The sequence below is a fragment of the Rattus rattus genome, chromosome 5 (assembly GCF_011064425.1).
Source record: "Rattus rattus isolate New Zealand chromosome 5, Rrattus_CSIRO_v1, whole genome shotgun sequence".
NCBI classification, from domain to species: domain Eukaryota; kingdom Metazoa; phylum Chordata; class Mammalia; order Rodentia; family Muridae; genus Rattus; species Rattus rattus.
Window position 1 is genome coordinate 31,029,934 of NC_046158.1, and position 16,282 is coordinate 31,046,215.

The 16,282-nt window shown below is 41.2% G+C and overlaps 1 pseudogene; it reads left to right on the forward strand.

Annotated features, from left to right (window-relative positions):
* Positions 1 to 14,247: 14,247 nt before the first annotated feature.
* On the forward strand, positions 14,248 to 14,359 carry LOC116902640 (annotated as a pseudogene).
* Positions 14,360 to 16,282: the final 1,923 nt, after the last annotated feature.

Consider the following 16,282-nt stretch of genomic DNA (forward strand, 5'->3'; position numbering starts at 1 on the left):
AAAAAGAGATACCCATAGGCATACAAGAAGCCTACAGAACTCCAAATAGATTGGACCAGAAAAGAAACACCTCCCGTCACATAATAGTCAAAACACTAAACGCACAAAATAAAGAAAGAATATTAAAAGCAGTAAGGGAAAAAGGTCAAGTAACATATAAAGGCAGACCTATCAGAATCACACCAGACTTCTTGCCAGAAACTATGAAGGCCAGAAGATCCTGGACTGATGTCATACAGACCCTAAGAGAACACAAATGCCAGCCCAGGCTACTGTATCCTGCAAAACTCTCAATTAACATAGATGGAGAAACCAAGATATTCCATGACAAAACCAAATTTACACAATATCTTTCTACAAATCCAGCACTACAAAGGATAATAAATGGTAAAGCCCAACATAAGGAGGCAAGCTATACCCAAGAAGAGGCAAGAAACTAATCGTCTTGGTAACAAAACAAAGAGAAGAAAAACACGCAAACACAACCTCACATCCAAATATGAATATAACAGGAAGCAATAATCACTATTCCTTAATATCTCTCAACATCAATGGCCTCAACTCCCCAATAAAAAAGACATAGATTAACAAACTGGATCACGAGGACCCTGCATTCTGCTGCCTACAGGAAACACACCTCAGAGACAAAGACAGACACTACCTCAGAGTGAAAGGCTGAAACAACTTTCCAAGCAAATGGTCGGAAGAAGCAAGCTGGAGTAGCCATTCTAATATCAAATAAAATCAATTTCCAACTAAAAGTCATCAAAAAAGATAAGGAAGGACACTTTATATTCATCAAAGGAAAAATCCACCAAGATGAACTCTCAATCCTAAATATCTATGCCCCAAATACAAGGGCACCTACATACGTAAAAGAAACCTTACTAAAGCTCAAAACACACATTGCACCTCACACAATAATAGTAGGAGACTTCAACACCCCACTCTCATCAATGGACAGATCATGGAAACAGAAATTAAACAGAGACGTAGACAGACTAAGAGAAGTCATGAGCCAAATGGACTTAACGGATATTTATAGAACGTTCTACCCTAAAGCAAAAGGATATACCTTCTTCTCAGCTCCTCATGGTAATTTCTCCAAAATTGACCATATAATTGGTCAAAAAACGGGCCTCAACAGATACAGAAAGATAGAAATAATCCCATGCGTGCTATCGGACCACCACGGCCTAAAGCTGGTCTTCAATAACAATAAGGGAAGAATGCCCACATATACGTGGAAACTGAACAATGCTCTACTCAATGATAACCTGGTCAAGGAAGAAATAAAGAAAGAAATTAAAAACTTTTTAGAATTTAATGAAAATGAAGGTACAACATACCCAAACTTATGGGACACAATGAAAGCTGTGCTAAGAGGAAAACTCATAGCGCTGAGTGCCTGCAGCAAGAAACAGGAAAGAGCATATGTCAGCAGCTTGACAGCACACCTAAAAGCTCTAGAACAAAAAGAAGCAAATACACCCAGGAGGAGTAGAAGGCAGGAAATAATCAAACTCAGAGCCGAAATCAACCAAGTAGAAACAAAAAGGACCATAGAAAGAATCGACAGAACCAAAAGTTGGTTCTTTGAGAAAATCAACAAGATAGATAAACCCTAGCCAGACTAACGAGAGGACACAGAGAGTGTGTCCAAATTAACAAAATCAGAAATGAAAAGGAGACATAACTACAGATTCAGAGGAAATTCAAAAAATCATCAGATCTTACTATAAAAGCCTATATTCAACAAAACTTGAAAATCTACAGGAAATGGACAATTTCCTAGACAGATACCAGGTACCGAAGTTAAATCAGGAACAGATAAACCAGTTAAACAACCCCATAACTCCTAAGGAAATAGAAGCAGTCATTAAAGGTCTCCCAACCAAAAAGAGCCCAGGTCCAGACGGGTTTAGTGCAGAATTCTATCAGACCTTCATAGAAGACCTCATACCAATATTATCCAAACTATTCCACAAAATTGAAACAGATGGAGCACTTGAATTCCTTCTATGAAGCCACAATTACTCTTATACCTAAACCACACAAAGACCCAACAAAAAAAGGGAACTTCAGACCAATTTCCCTTATGAACATTGGCATAAAAATACTCAACAAAATTCTGGCAAACCCGAATCCAAGAGCACATCAAAACAATCATCCACCATGATCAAGTAGGCTTCATCCCAGGCATGCAGGGATGGTTTAATATCTGGAAAACCATCAACGTGATCCATTATATAAACAAACTGAAAGAACAAAAACCACATGATCATTTCATTAGATGCTGAAAGCATTTGACAAAATTCAACACCCCTTCATGATAAAAGTCCTGGAAAGAATAGGAATACAAGGCCCATACCTAAACATAGTAAAAGCCATATACAGCAAACCAGTTGCTAACATTAAACTAAATGGAGAGAAACTTGAAGCAATCCCACTAAAATCAGGGACTAGACAAGGCTGCCCACTCTCTCACTACTTATTCAATATAGTTCTTGAAGTTCTAGCCAGAGCAATCAGACAACAAAAGGAGATCAAGGGGATACAGATCGGAAAAGAAGAAGTCAAAATATCACTATTTGCAGATGATATGATAGTATATTTAAGTGATGCCAAAAGTTCCACCAGAGAACTACTAAAGCTGATAAACAACTTCAGCAAAGTGACTGGGTATAAAATTAACTCAAATAAATCAGTAGCCTTCCTCTACACAAAAGAGAAACAAGCCGAGAAAGAAATTAGGGAAACGACACCCTTCATAATAGACCCAAATAATATAAAATACCTGGGTGTGACTTTAACCAAGAAGTAAAAAAAGATCTGTACAATAAGAACTTCAAGACACTGAAGAAAGAAATTGAAGAAGACCTCAGAAGGTGGAAAGATCTCCCATGCTCATGGATTGGCAGGATTAATATAGTAAAAATGGCCATTTACCAAAAGCAATCTACAGATTCAATGCAATCCCCATCAAAATACCAATCAATTCTTCAAAGAGTTAGACAGAACAATTTGCAAATTCATCTGGAATAACAAAAAACCCAGGATAGCTAAAACTATCCTCAACAATAAAAAAAGGACTTCAGGGGAATCACTATCCCTGAACTCAAGCAGTATTACAGAGCAATAGTGATAAAACTGCATGGTATTGGTACAGAGACAGACAGATAGACCAATGGAACAGAATTGAAGACCCAGAAATGAATCCACACACCTATGGTTACTTGATTTTTGACAAAGGAGCCAAATCCATCCAATGGAAAAAAGATAGCATTTTCAGCAAATGGTGCTGGTTCAACTGGAGGTCAACATGTAGAAGAATGCAGATCGATCCATGCTTATCACCCTGTACAAAGCTTAAGTCCAAGTGGATCAAGGACCTCCACATCAAACCAGACACACTCAAACTAATAGAAGAAAAACTAGGAAGCATCTGGAACACATGGGCACTGGAAAAAATTTCCTGAACAAAACACCAATGGCTTATGCTCTAAGATCAAGAATCGACAAATGGGATCTCATAAAAACTGCAAAGCTTCTGTAAGGCAAAGGACACTGTGGTTAGGACAAAGCGGCAACCAACAGATTGGGAAAAAGATCTTTACCAATCCTACAACAGATAGAGGGCTTATATCCAAAATATACAAAGAACTGAAGAAGTTAGACAGCAAGGAGACAAATAACTCTATTAAAAAATGGGGTTCAGAGCTAAACAGAGAATTCACAGCTGAGGAATGCCGAATGGCTGAGAAACACCTAAAAAAATGTTCAACATCGTTAGTCATAAGGGAAATGCAAATCAAAACAACCCTGAGATTTCACCTCACACCAGTGAGAATGGCTAAGATCAAAAACTCAGGTGACAGCAAATGCTGGCGAGGATGTGGAGAAAGGGGAACACTCCTCCATTGTTGGTGGGGTTGCAGACTGCTACAACCATTCTGGAAATCAGTCTGGAGGTTCCTCAGAAAATTGGACATTGAACTGCCTGAGGATCCAGCTATACCTCTCCTGGGCATATACCCAAAAGATGCCCCAACATATAAAAAAGACACGTGCTCCACTATGTTCATCGCAGCCTTATTTATAATAGCCAGAAGCTGGAAAGAACCCAGATGCCCTTCAACAGAGGAATGGATACAGAAAATGTGGTACATGTACACAATGGAATATTACTCAGCTATCAAAAACAATGACTTGATGAAATTCGTAGGCAAATGGTTGGAACTGGAAAATATCATCCTGAGTGAGCTAACCCAATCACAGAAAGACATACATGGTATGTACTCATTGATAAGTGGCTATTAGCCCAAATGCTTGAGTTACCCTAGATGCCTAGAACAAATGAAACTCAAGACGGATGATCAAAATGTGAGTGCAGATCGCTCATGAGAGACACAGCCAGAATACAGCAAATACAGAGGCGTATGCCAGCAGGAAACCACTGAACTGAGAACGGGACCCCTGTTGAAGGAATCAGAGAAAGAACTGGAAGAGCTTGAAGGAGCTCGTGACCCCATATGTACAGCAATGCCAACCAACCAGAGCTTCCAGGGACTAAGCCACTACCCAAAGACTATACATGGACTGACCCTGGACTCTGACCTCGTAGGTCGCAATGAATATCCTAGTAAGAGCACCAGTGGAAGGGGAAGCCCTGGGTCCTGCTAAGACTGAAGCCCTAGTGAACTAGATTGTTGGGAGAGGGCAGCAAGGGGGGAGGGTTGGGAGGAACACCCATAAGGAAGGGGGGGGGGGGGATGTTTGCCGGAAACCAGGAAAGGAATAACATTCAAATGTATATAAGAAATACTCAAGTTAATAAAAAAAAAAAAAAAAAACAGAAAACTGAAAAAAAAAAGAACATTCGAGCGCTAGCATAAGGAAGTAGGTTAAACTTATACTTGAGGGATTTTATTCAGAATACAAAAAAATTAAAGATAATGAAAGAGAAGAGATAGTTCATTAATTTGGGTAATTGTGGTTTGTGAGAACTTGGCTTGACAAACAGTGCGAGTAAAATACAAAATGGAAACAAAGTGTAACAGTAGCCACTATAAAGCAGGACAAAATTCACATTAAGAATTGTCAACAGGGGGTTGGGGATTTAGCTCGGTGGTACAGCGCCTGCCTAGCAAGCGCAAGGCCCTGGGTTCGGTCCTCAGCTCCGGAAAAAAAACAACAAAGAATTGTCAACAATCGAGATGGACATAATATAAAACAGGCTATAAGTATTCAAGAGTTTATTCTAGGGAGACAATTACAAGATATAATGGTCAGTAACCTCCCTGCGGAGAGAGTCAGCACTTCAACAGGACTTTATGGTAGCTCACGGTGACCTGCCACATGTAGCTGGTGGAAAGAGAAGTGTGGTGGTTGGTTTTAATGTTAATTTGTCACCTGAGTAGGTTGCCTGCCCTGCTGATCTGTTCTGACTTCCTTGACTGATGTGGGAAGGCCCACGGAGAGTAAAGGACCAGATTAAAAGGACATGGCAGAGAGAACAGTACTCATTCTTGTTTGCTTGGCCTGCCCTTTTGCCTGCTCAGCCTCTACCTTTGCTCCAAGTTCCCTTGATGATAGGCTCTAACCTGTGAGAGATAACAAATCCTTCCTCCCCAAGTTACTTCTGCCATGGTGTTTATCACAGCACCAGAGAAGTAAACCAGGGGAAGAAGTCAGGAGTAAGAGGCCAACCGTTCAACACAATTAGTACAGTTAGTACAAGGATGCTCCTTTCATTGCTGGGAGTTTATCGTACTGTCCATTCTGAGGCGATGGGAGGCATTTTAACACTCTGAAATATGCAGCTAACTGACACCAGTCTGGCTCATCCTTGTCCTGCAGGCACATTTCTGAATAGGCGAATCAGTGGACTGACTTTTTTCCCGTAGGAAACTTGGTTATTTTTGTTTCCAATTTTTTTTGGAATATTTTTGCCATTTTTACAGTCATTTTAAGACTCTATCTATAGAATGTTTGTTCTTTTGGATTCTTCTCTGAACAATGATAACATCTTTCCGTTACCTCATTAATGAGGTAAAGATAAGTTGTTTTTCTTTTTTTTCTTTTTCAGTGTTGGAGATCAAATCCAGGGCTTTGTATAAGCTGGACAAGTGCACTATCTCTGACCTACATTCTTAGTTCCAAAGAAAATCTTTACTATGAAGTCGCCTTTTTATCAGTGTCAAAGTCACAACTAGAGTGATTTCTTTTGAAGTGTGTCCTTTAACATCACTTAGGAATCAAAATTCACTCTATACCCAATTAGTTGGAATGAGTGACCAGGACGTCTATTTCAATGGCATGCTAAATCTTCCCACACTAATTAAACATATTCTTTGCCTAGTGAGCACGTTAAGGAAGTTTCTCCTCTAATTACTTTCTCACTAATCAATCATTTTCAGTCTGATTGTCTTCTCTGTGGGGAGGAAGGGAAGCAGGGCTTTGGCCTGAGTGTCTCCTGACGATTTGGTTTTCTTTGTTGCTACTTTTCTATTCTTAAATGGCTGGTCACATTATGGGAAGTACAGAACTGTTTGTTTACTCTCCCTGTGAGATCACATTTTATGTAGAATTATGAGGGTCCTCTTCCTTTGTGGATAACGAGATGAATTTATGGTACTGCTTCAATCAAGCAAGCAAATTATCAGGCAATTTTTAAGTTCTTGCAAAGATGCTACAGTGTGTTAAGACAATGCACCCTTGCCTCAATGGCTTTGTAGTTCAAGTGCCAAGAGGAATTAGAAAGGCAAATCGATACAAATCACTAAAAGACTAAGTTGGTAAACATTAAGAATGCAGTAGAAATTCAGAGCAAGGAATAATCAGCATGGATTGGCAAAGCCAGAAAAGACTTTCCTGAAAGAGGTGCTCTGGGTGTACTTGTACTCTGAAAATTGTGTGTAGAACCCAATCTCTAATGGGATGGTGTTAAGAAGTAAGCTTTAGAAGAATGTTAGGCCATGCATGAGAGCCCTAAGCAACCCTGGGTTGTATGAGTCCTTGTGTAAAAGAGGCTCCCATAGAGCTGCCTTTCTAACTGTGCCCTGAGAGGACATAGAGAGAAGATGCTATACACGAGCCAGGAAGTGGACCTCACCAGGCATTAAAGCAGGCACTGCTTTAAATGTGGACTTCGAAGCCTTCAAATGTGTGGGAAGTAAAGACCCACCTAACTCCACTTTAACCTCTCCCAGTTTTCTTTCTAATATCAGCCACATGGCTCAGCGTGTAAATCAGTTACCCCTTTTGTTGCTGTGATAAAACAAAATCGAAAGCGACTCATGGAAGAAGTGATTTATTTTGGTTTACAGTTCCAGAGAGATGAGAGTTTGTAAAGGTGTGGGGACAGGGCAGTGAGTGGCTGGCCCAGTGGCAGGAGCGGAAAGCTAAGACCTCACATCTCAACCACAAACACAAAGCAGAGATCAAACGTGAACTGGGCTGGGGTTTTGAACTCCCAAAACCCGCCCCACTGACATACATCCTCTATCAAGGCTGCATCCGTCCATAACTTCTCCAAACAACACCGTGAACAGGGGAGAAAATGTTTAGATGTTCCAGACGACAGGGAACATTTCTCATTCAAACTACTACATGCTAATTTTTTTTTTATAGTTTCCTGAACAGACTAAGGCAAAGAAGAATAGATGTCTGCGTCAGAGCTGGTGACTTGTAACAATAGGGAACTTTAGCCTGGGATACATACTTTACTTGTACTTCAAGAAACGACCACAATTGTTTCCAAAAAGGCACATATATTTGTACTTCGCATTGTTTCCCATGAGACAGCCCATAGCTTTTGTCACTGCTTAAAGATGTATATGACTATCCAAAAGTAAAGAAGCGGCTTTTAAGTTTTTGCGCTCAGGAGCAGGGAACCTCAGGAAGTGCCAAACCACTGCAGCCGATTTCATCTCAACACTTAAAGCAGTGATGTACCAGAGAGTTTGCAATGTGCCCAAAGAAACAGGGACGAAAACATTGACTGCTCGCAGGAATCTTACATCTGGGTATAAAATTGCGTCTGCTCTTACATTGCAAACGTGTGACTTTCTTAAGAAAATAGCCATCTTATAAATTAAAGGATGTAAAATCCATCTTTTTAAAGCTTGAACGTTTTTGTATACTTTTAAAGACACGCTTTTATTATGTTACTCGGTCTCATTTCAAATTCCTGTGCTCATGTGATCCTCCTGCTTCAGTATCCTGAGGAGAACTGCAGAGTGATGCCTTGCCTATGGGACACATGCCAAGCAAACACATTCATATTCTCTCTCTCTCTCTCTCTCTCTCTCTCTCTCTCTCTCTCTCTCTCTCTCTCTCTCTCGCTCTCTCGCTCTCTCGCTCTCTCGCTCTCTCGCTCTCTCTCTCTCCTCCCTCCCTCCGTCCCTCCCCCCTCTCTCCAGTCCACTCATATTTTTAAACAAAGAGAACCTGAAAGTAAGTAATCCTGGCTCTCTGTTACATGCATTGCTTCTCTAGGCGCTATCTCTTTCGCCTTAAATTTAATAATAATATTTTTACTTTTTCTTTGAGTTTGGTATATAAATGAAGGGGCACACTCAGTAATCACATCTTTAAAAAGAATTTAGTCTTAATTATCTGAATATATGTGAATTTGTGCATGGGAGCGTAGGTGCCCTTGGTGGCCAGAAGAGGGTATTATCCCTTGGCGCCAGAGTGACAGGTTGTTCTGAGCTGCTTGTCAGGGATACTAGGAACTGAACTCATCTCTCTCCAATAGCAGGGTGAGTTCTTAACCACTGGGCCATCTCTCCAGCCCCTAGTCCTAAAGTCCTACCTACAGATTCTTATTTAAAAAATGGTGTGGAAAATGGAATCCGGTACTCAGAATTCCCACTCCACTGCCTTCCCTTTATTTAGTTTGTGAGTGTACCCATGTGGCTTTCTGTGTAAAGGCTCACAATCTGGGCACATTATAGAATATTTATGATAGATGTGTACTAGATATCACTGGAATGCTACATCATATTTTCAAGAGGATAGACTTGGGGTTGGGGATTTAGCTCAGTGGTAGAGCTTTTGCCAAGCAAGCACAAGGCCCTGGGTTCGGTCCCCAACTCCAAAAAAAAAAAAAAAGAAAAGAAAAAAAAAAAAAAAGAGGATAGACTTAACAAATACTTCATGTTAGGATTTGGGGAATACTGTTTATTAATTACAAGAAAAGCATCACTGGAAACAGGAGGGCAGGAGTGATATAAATGCCATATGATGTATGTATGAAGTTCCTAAAAAATATTAAATTAAAGCCCAAACCAGAAAGCAATCATGGAATGAGATTCTCTATAACACTCATGTATGGCTTCTCTAAAACTGACAAAGCATCATAAATTAGGCTGATTAAAGCAGCAAAGATTTCTGGTCCTGTCGCTCTGGGACTAGCTAGAATTTTGAGACAGTGTTATCAAGAGTGGTTTTTGCTAAAGGCTGTGAAGAGGGTGTGTTCTGTGCTTTGCCATTGGTTTCTGGTAGTTTTCTGCCAACCCTCAGCATTCATTGGCTTATAAACACATTGCAAATTTGCATTGTGCGTGTCTGTACCAAAGTTTCTCCATTTCATGGAGGATACCGGTTTTATTAAAATTGTATAAATTTGATTTCATCTCAGTTAAATTTCTGGTGACCTTATTTACACATACTTCTTGTTTTGAATTAGGGTTAAGACTTCAATAAACAAATTTTTGCCATTTACCAATCTGCTATAGCAATTCCACTTGATCTGAGTTGGTTAAATCATGCACAATGACTGAAAGATGGGTTATAATTTTTCTTTACCTTCTTTCTTTCTCTTTTTCTTTTTCTGAGGCAGTGTCTGGCTATAAAGCCTAAGTTAGGTTAGAACTCACTGAGTAGCTGAGGATGGCCTTGAACTAGCATCCCTCTCACACTCTTTTTTTTCCCCATGAATATTTATTTATGTATTTATTTTTTGCATATTCACTATTTATTACATCATTTCAATGGCAAAATGTATTCTAGATTTTATCTTTTTTTCTCCATCTTTATTAACTTGGGCATTTCTTATTTACATTTTGATTGTTATTCCCTTTCCCGGTTTCCGGGCCAACATCCCCCTAACCCCTCCCTTCCCCTTCTATATGGGTGTTCCCCTCCCCATCCTCCCCCCATTACTGCCCTCCCCCCAACAATGAATGCTGGAATTACGGGCATGTGCATATTCTTTTCAGATGGGAAATTTTTAAACAAAGATTTCAAAACATGGAAACAAACAAAACAATAAGATAACTATTAAATCCAACAATCTACTGAGATCATGACGCAGCAGGAGCCTCATGAATGACAAGTGATTTCTGAGGATTGCTATGTGCACACGCTTTATACAATGTCACAATACCCCTTCTTTGGCAACTACAATGAGAGACCATTTTTCTAAAGCTGTTGGCACAGGGCTAAAAGGTGGTGGTGGATTGTTCCTGCAACTCAGCATTTTCTGTCTGCATAAAGTATGCCCATGAGAGTAAGTTGTCAGGAGTCACAGGTAGCTGTGAACAAGCCAGGCTGACTATGTGTCTTAACCCATGCTGTGATGTGTATTCCGGTGCTGAAGCTGGGTACTTTGTAAATAAAGAGGCTGATTTGGCTCATCATCCTGATGGCCGGAAGGTCAAAGAACATAGCATGTAAGTCATCCCCATTCCACAGTGGAACGAAAGAGTAGAAAAACAGTTAGAGAAAGGACTGAAGAAGCTGAAAGGACTGAAGGACATAAGAACAACAGAGCTCCAACCAACCAGAGCTCCCAGGGACTAAACAACTACCCAAAGAGTACACATGGACAGACCCATGGCTCCAGCTGCATATGTAGCAGAGGATGGCCTTGTTGGGCACCAATGGAAGGAGAAGCCCTTCTTCCTGCCCCCCCCCCCACTGTAGAGGAAAGTCAGGGGGAGTGAGAAGGAGTGGGTGAATGGGGAGGGGGAACACCCTCATAGAAGAAGGGGACAGGATAGGAGGTTTATGGACCGGAAACTGGGAAAGGGGATAACATTTGAAATGTAAATTTGAAAAAATCCAATAAAAAATTAAAAAGAAAAGTAGGACCCTGTAGTGTGAGTTCCCTCGGTTAATTAAATCCATTTCCATAGCAGTTCCTTTTACCTGGGCTGTTCACCAATACTTCATAGGGAAATGGATTTATTGAATTTCTTGTACTTTTTACTATAAAGCAAGAAACTTATATTACTACAGACCATGTACTATAGAATCTAACCTATATTTTGAGTCAGTACAGGGGCAATATGAAGCTAATTTGGGGTTATAGTTTCTTATACGTCTCTCACCTTATTTTGGCACAGGAGCAATAAAGTTGAAATAAAGACTGAGGCACCTTACTCTGTTTACGTTTGCATGGAAATGCAGAAGGCTTAGCTTTTTCTTAGTGAGAAATAAATTTGAGGATGGCTGTTACCTCCACATCCCCACTATCTAGAGAGCTGCTGCATTTGCCAGGTGATCCACCTCCTTTAACTGAACATTAACTTTATGCTTGACCGCTGCTTACAATCCCTCCTATTCCCATCCCCATCCCATGTGCTGCAGTCTTGGAGACCCAGATAACGTACCTGGGCAGCCATATTAAAGGGATACAGCAAAAACAAGTAAGTTGTTTGAGTTTTTTTTTTTTTTTTTTTGCTAAGCATTTCTGTTTTAAACGAAGCCAATTGATCTTATGATTCTTGAACTTTAAAATTGAATCACATGGAGTGACATTTATAAATTTGATTTCTTACTATGTTCATTTCTTACTATAAAACTGACATAGGCCACAAGAACTTAGCTTTTCTAGTGAGGCGCACATAAGTTTGAACGTCTTTGATATTGCACATGTAGAGTTGATGACATATTGGATGGTGAAACCATGCCAGGAAGTTTGAAGAGGTGGAGCAGGTTGAGACCCAGAGAGTCAGTGGTCACACACCTGAGACTTACACAACAACCCACTCCCTGCCAGTCTCCTGGCCTGGGACATGTGCCGTGCTCCTCACATAAAAGAAACGTGTCCTATGGTCAAAGAGGCCCAAAACAGGGTTCTCCATGTTAATGAGGTACCTATAAGTCCCAAGGGCTTAGCCAATAAGCTCCTTTTCCCAGACATTGCTCCCTGCAAAAGGTATTTAATCTCAGGTCCACACTGAGAAGCGGGTACAGTTAGGTATGCATTTACTTTCCACCATGAACAGTCAATAAACAGATCCTTTCATTGAGATCCACCCAAGTGAGCCATGGAGAAGGCATTTGCCTGCAGAGCTGCAGCTTAATTCTACAGTAGAAGGCCTCTCTGCACTTCCAGAGCCAAGCCAAGGGCAATCAACGCTGGGACAAGCTGGTGCTGCCCTTTCCTCCAACCCCAGAGTAGATGCTGTCCCTAGCCAGTGGCTCCCTAACTCTGTTCTTGGCTCTTTCATAACTCCCAGCAAGGCTTGGATGTCCAGGAGTCAGAGAACCCCACATCCCTAGTCTTGTCACAGGTCTGGGGAAGAGGGGAGGTCCCCAACCAACTCAGGCTTTCCTACATCTCAGACTGCAGTTTCCCACCCCTGCGAGCTATATCTCTGTGCTTCCCTACAGCCTAGCACAGGCCGGTGTGGGATAAGCACAGTCAAACTCCCCACATTCTGCCTTCCCTCTTATGTGGACCCGCAATGACTACACTAACTCTCTCAAGACGGTTGATAGTATATTCATCATGGAAATGAGTAGATAAGTAATAGTATTAAGAATAATATTAAGAATAAATGATAGTGAAGGTGCATATGGAAGGCTTAGCTCAATACCCAAACCACTGACAGCAATTAATCAATGCCAGCAATTAATCAATCAAAGACATGAATATTTTTCCTGAATAGCCGTTATATTGAATAACTCACATAAGTTCTTTCTGTCAACGTTTAACCATCTGAAAAATATATGTATAACTTGCTTTAAAAAACTCTTAAGATTTATTTTTTATATATGGATGTTTTGCCTTCTTATATGTATGTGCACTATGTTCATACAGTACCTGGGGATGCCAGGATTTGAGATTTTCTAGAACTAGCTTTAGTGGTTGTTAGAGGTTATGTGGGTGCTGGCAGCCAAGCCTGGGTCTCTGCAAAAGCACTAAGTGTTCTGAACCACTGATACATCTTCCTGTCCCCTTTTAACATCTCTTCAGATAACTCTGGATGTTATCATTCATTGGTTACAGAAGCAATCCAGAGAAATGGAGTTCCTTGCTTCGGGTCACAGGAAGACTCAATGGTAAATAGGGATTTGAACACAAGTTTTCCCATATAAGATCATGATCCTTTCTTCCAAATATCACAGTACTTCTTTAATGATGTAGCAAAATGTATGGCCTGTATAGCACTTTCTATCACTAAAATGTTTCAGTTTAATAAATCTGAACACCCACCCAGACTACCTAAAGTCGTCAGAATAACAACAGTCGGAGAGGAGTCGGGATAGAGAGATGGCTAACTGCAACGTAGTAGGCTGATAGAAACTGGTTAGCTCATGTAGACACAGCTGGCATGGTCTCAGTTGCCATTATAGATGGGATTAAATCCCATGCCCCAACTGCCTTTTCAAATCTGTCCCACATACCACTACCAACACACAACAGGTAAAATATGAAAAGAAGTTCTGACCCTTAATGAGGGCCGGGGCAGAGCCAGAGCTCCAGACCCCCTCTCCCACTCAGGGACAGTTTGACTCCCAGGAGGTCTGTCACAAGCAGGCTCACAGGCTCACAGGCTCATAGGCTCACAGGAGGGACAGGATCCAGTCAGACAGCAAGGTCAGTGAGATAACTAGATGAAGAGAGGCAAACACAAGAATGTAATCAACAGAAACCAATGCCATTTGTCACCATCAGAATCCAGTTCTCCCACCACATCAAGGTTCGGATATTCTAAAACACCAGAAAAGCATGATTCTGACCTAAAATCTTATCTCATTAAAATGATAGAGGACCTTAATTGGACATAGTACTACTCAAGGACCCAGCTATACCACTCCTGGGCCCAAAAGATGCTCCAACATATAACAAGGACACATGCTCCACTATGTTTATAGCAGCCTTATATAGAATAGCCAGATGCCAGATTCTGGAAAGAACCCGGATGTCCCTAAATAGAAGAATGGATACAGATAATGTGGTACATTTACAGAATGGAATACTACTCAGCTATTAAAAATGATGACTTCATCGCTTCTCGGCCTTTTGGCTAAGATCAAGTGTAGTATATGTTCTTATCAGTTTAAAAATGATGACTTCACAAACTTTGTAAGTAAATGATAGAACTAGAAAATATCATTCTGAGTAAGGTAACCCAGACTCAAAAGGCATACATGGTATGTACTCACTGATAAGTGAATATTAGCCCCAAATCTCAGAATGCACATGACACAACTCATAGACCATATGAAGCTTAACAAGAAGGAAGGCCAAAGTGTGTATGTTTCTAGCCCACTTAGAAGGGGGAACAAGATATTCACAGGAGGCATATGGAGGGAGGGGTCTGGGTGGGAGAGGGAAGGGGAGGACCAAAAGGGCAGGATCAGGTATGGGGGAGATAGGAGAGAAGTCCAGAGTGTCAGGAGAACAAATATAAATAAGTAGCACTGAGGGTGGGGGTGGGGAGTGGGGAACTTCAGGAACTACTAGAAAGTCCCAGGCACCAGGGATGGAAGAGGCTCCCAGGACCCATTGGAGATGACATTAACTGAAATGCCCAACAGTAGGGAGACAGAATCTGAAGAGACCACCTTCAGTAGATAGACATGGCCCCCAGTGGAGTGATGGAGAAACCCACCCATCTAAAAATTTTTATCCCAGAATTGTCCCTGTCTAAAGGAGATACGAGAACAAATATGGAGCAGAGGCTGAAGGAAAGACCATTCAGAGACTGCCCCAACCTGAGATCCATTCCATCTGCAGACATCAACCTCGACACTAATGTTGATGCCAAGATGTGTTTGCAGACAGGGACCTGGTATGGTTTTCCTCTGAGAGTTTCTGCCAGCACCTGAATAAGACAGAGGCAGATGCTCACAGCCAACCAACAGACTGAATCCAATGCACCCCAATGGAAAAGGGAGGGGAAAAGCTGAAGGAGCAGAGGGGAATTGAGACCACATAATAAGAACAACAGTATTAATTAACCTCAGAGCTCCCAGGGACTAAACCACCAACCAGAGTATACTTGGGCCAGTCCATGGTTCTGCTATATATGTAGCAGAGGACCGCCTCATCTGGCATCAATGGGAGGGGAGGAGGGGAGACACTTGGTCTGTGGAGGCTTGATGCCCCAGCATAGGGGGATTTTAGAGGAGTGAGGTGTGATTGGGTGGATGTGAGGGTACTGTCTTAGAGGTAAAGGGGAGGGGGATGGGTTGGGTGGTTCATGGAGGGTAGACTGAAAAGGGGGATAATATTTGAAATGTAAACAAATAAAACGAATAATAATGAAAAAGATATGCAAAGAATAAGTGCCAAAGTCTGTATTTTCTCCACCACATTATTGATCAGGACATCTACTGTTAAAAGTAAACGGACTTGACACTCAAATCTGCATTTGAATACTATTTTGGAGAGATACTATTCATTCTTCTAAAGTATTATTCTCTAGGAGCAGGTACAAGGAAACTGGGAGTAAAGTCAGGGTGCAGGTTATCAAGTTGGAATGTTTGCTTGCAATTTGTAGGCTAAAGCTGGTTATAAGCCAAATTGGAAACTAAACGTGGGATCCTTTTGTATCCATTCTTTCCAGAGTTCTTAGGAAGTGTGAGTAGGAACTGTAGTTATCCCAATGAAAACTAGGCTGCCTAGACTTCCAGCAGTGTGGGTGAGTCTTCTGACAGCCATGCTTCAAGGGTCTGTGTGGAGAATCAGCAGGAACAAATCTGCCCTGTCAGATAATCCAAATCAATTCAAGCAGGTTGTGAGGGACTCTAGGCATGTGGTTTTAGGGAATTGCTTTTCTTTTCAGAGGTCAGTGATCTTTCAGCTCTAAGCCAGCAGATAGATCTTGTAGAAAATCCCCCATGTTAGTTGAGGGTATCCTCCATGCACCAGAGGCTGGCTGTCATTTTACTCTTGACAGAATGGGAGATGGACCATACAACCTACAGTTATGACTTATTGTCTTCTGAATTGTATGGACAGAACACAACTGGAGAATAGACTGTGAACATGGATTGTACCCATTGCTTATCGGGTATTTACAGTTTTTTCCTCAAA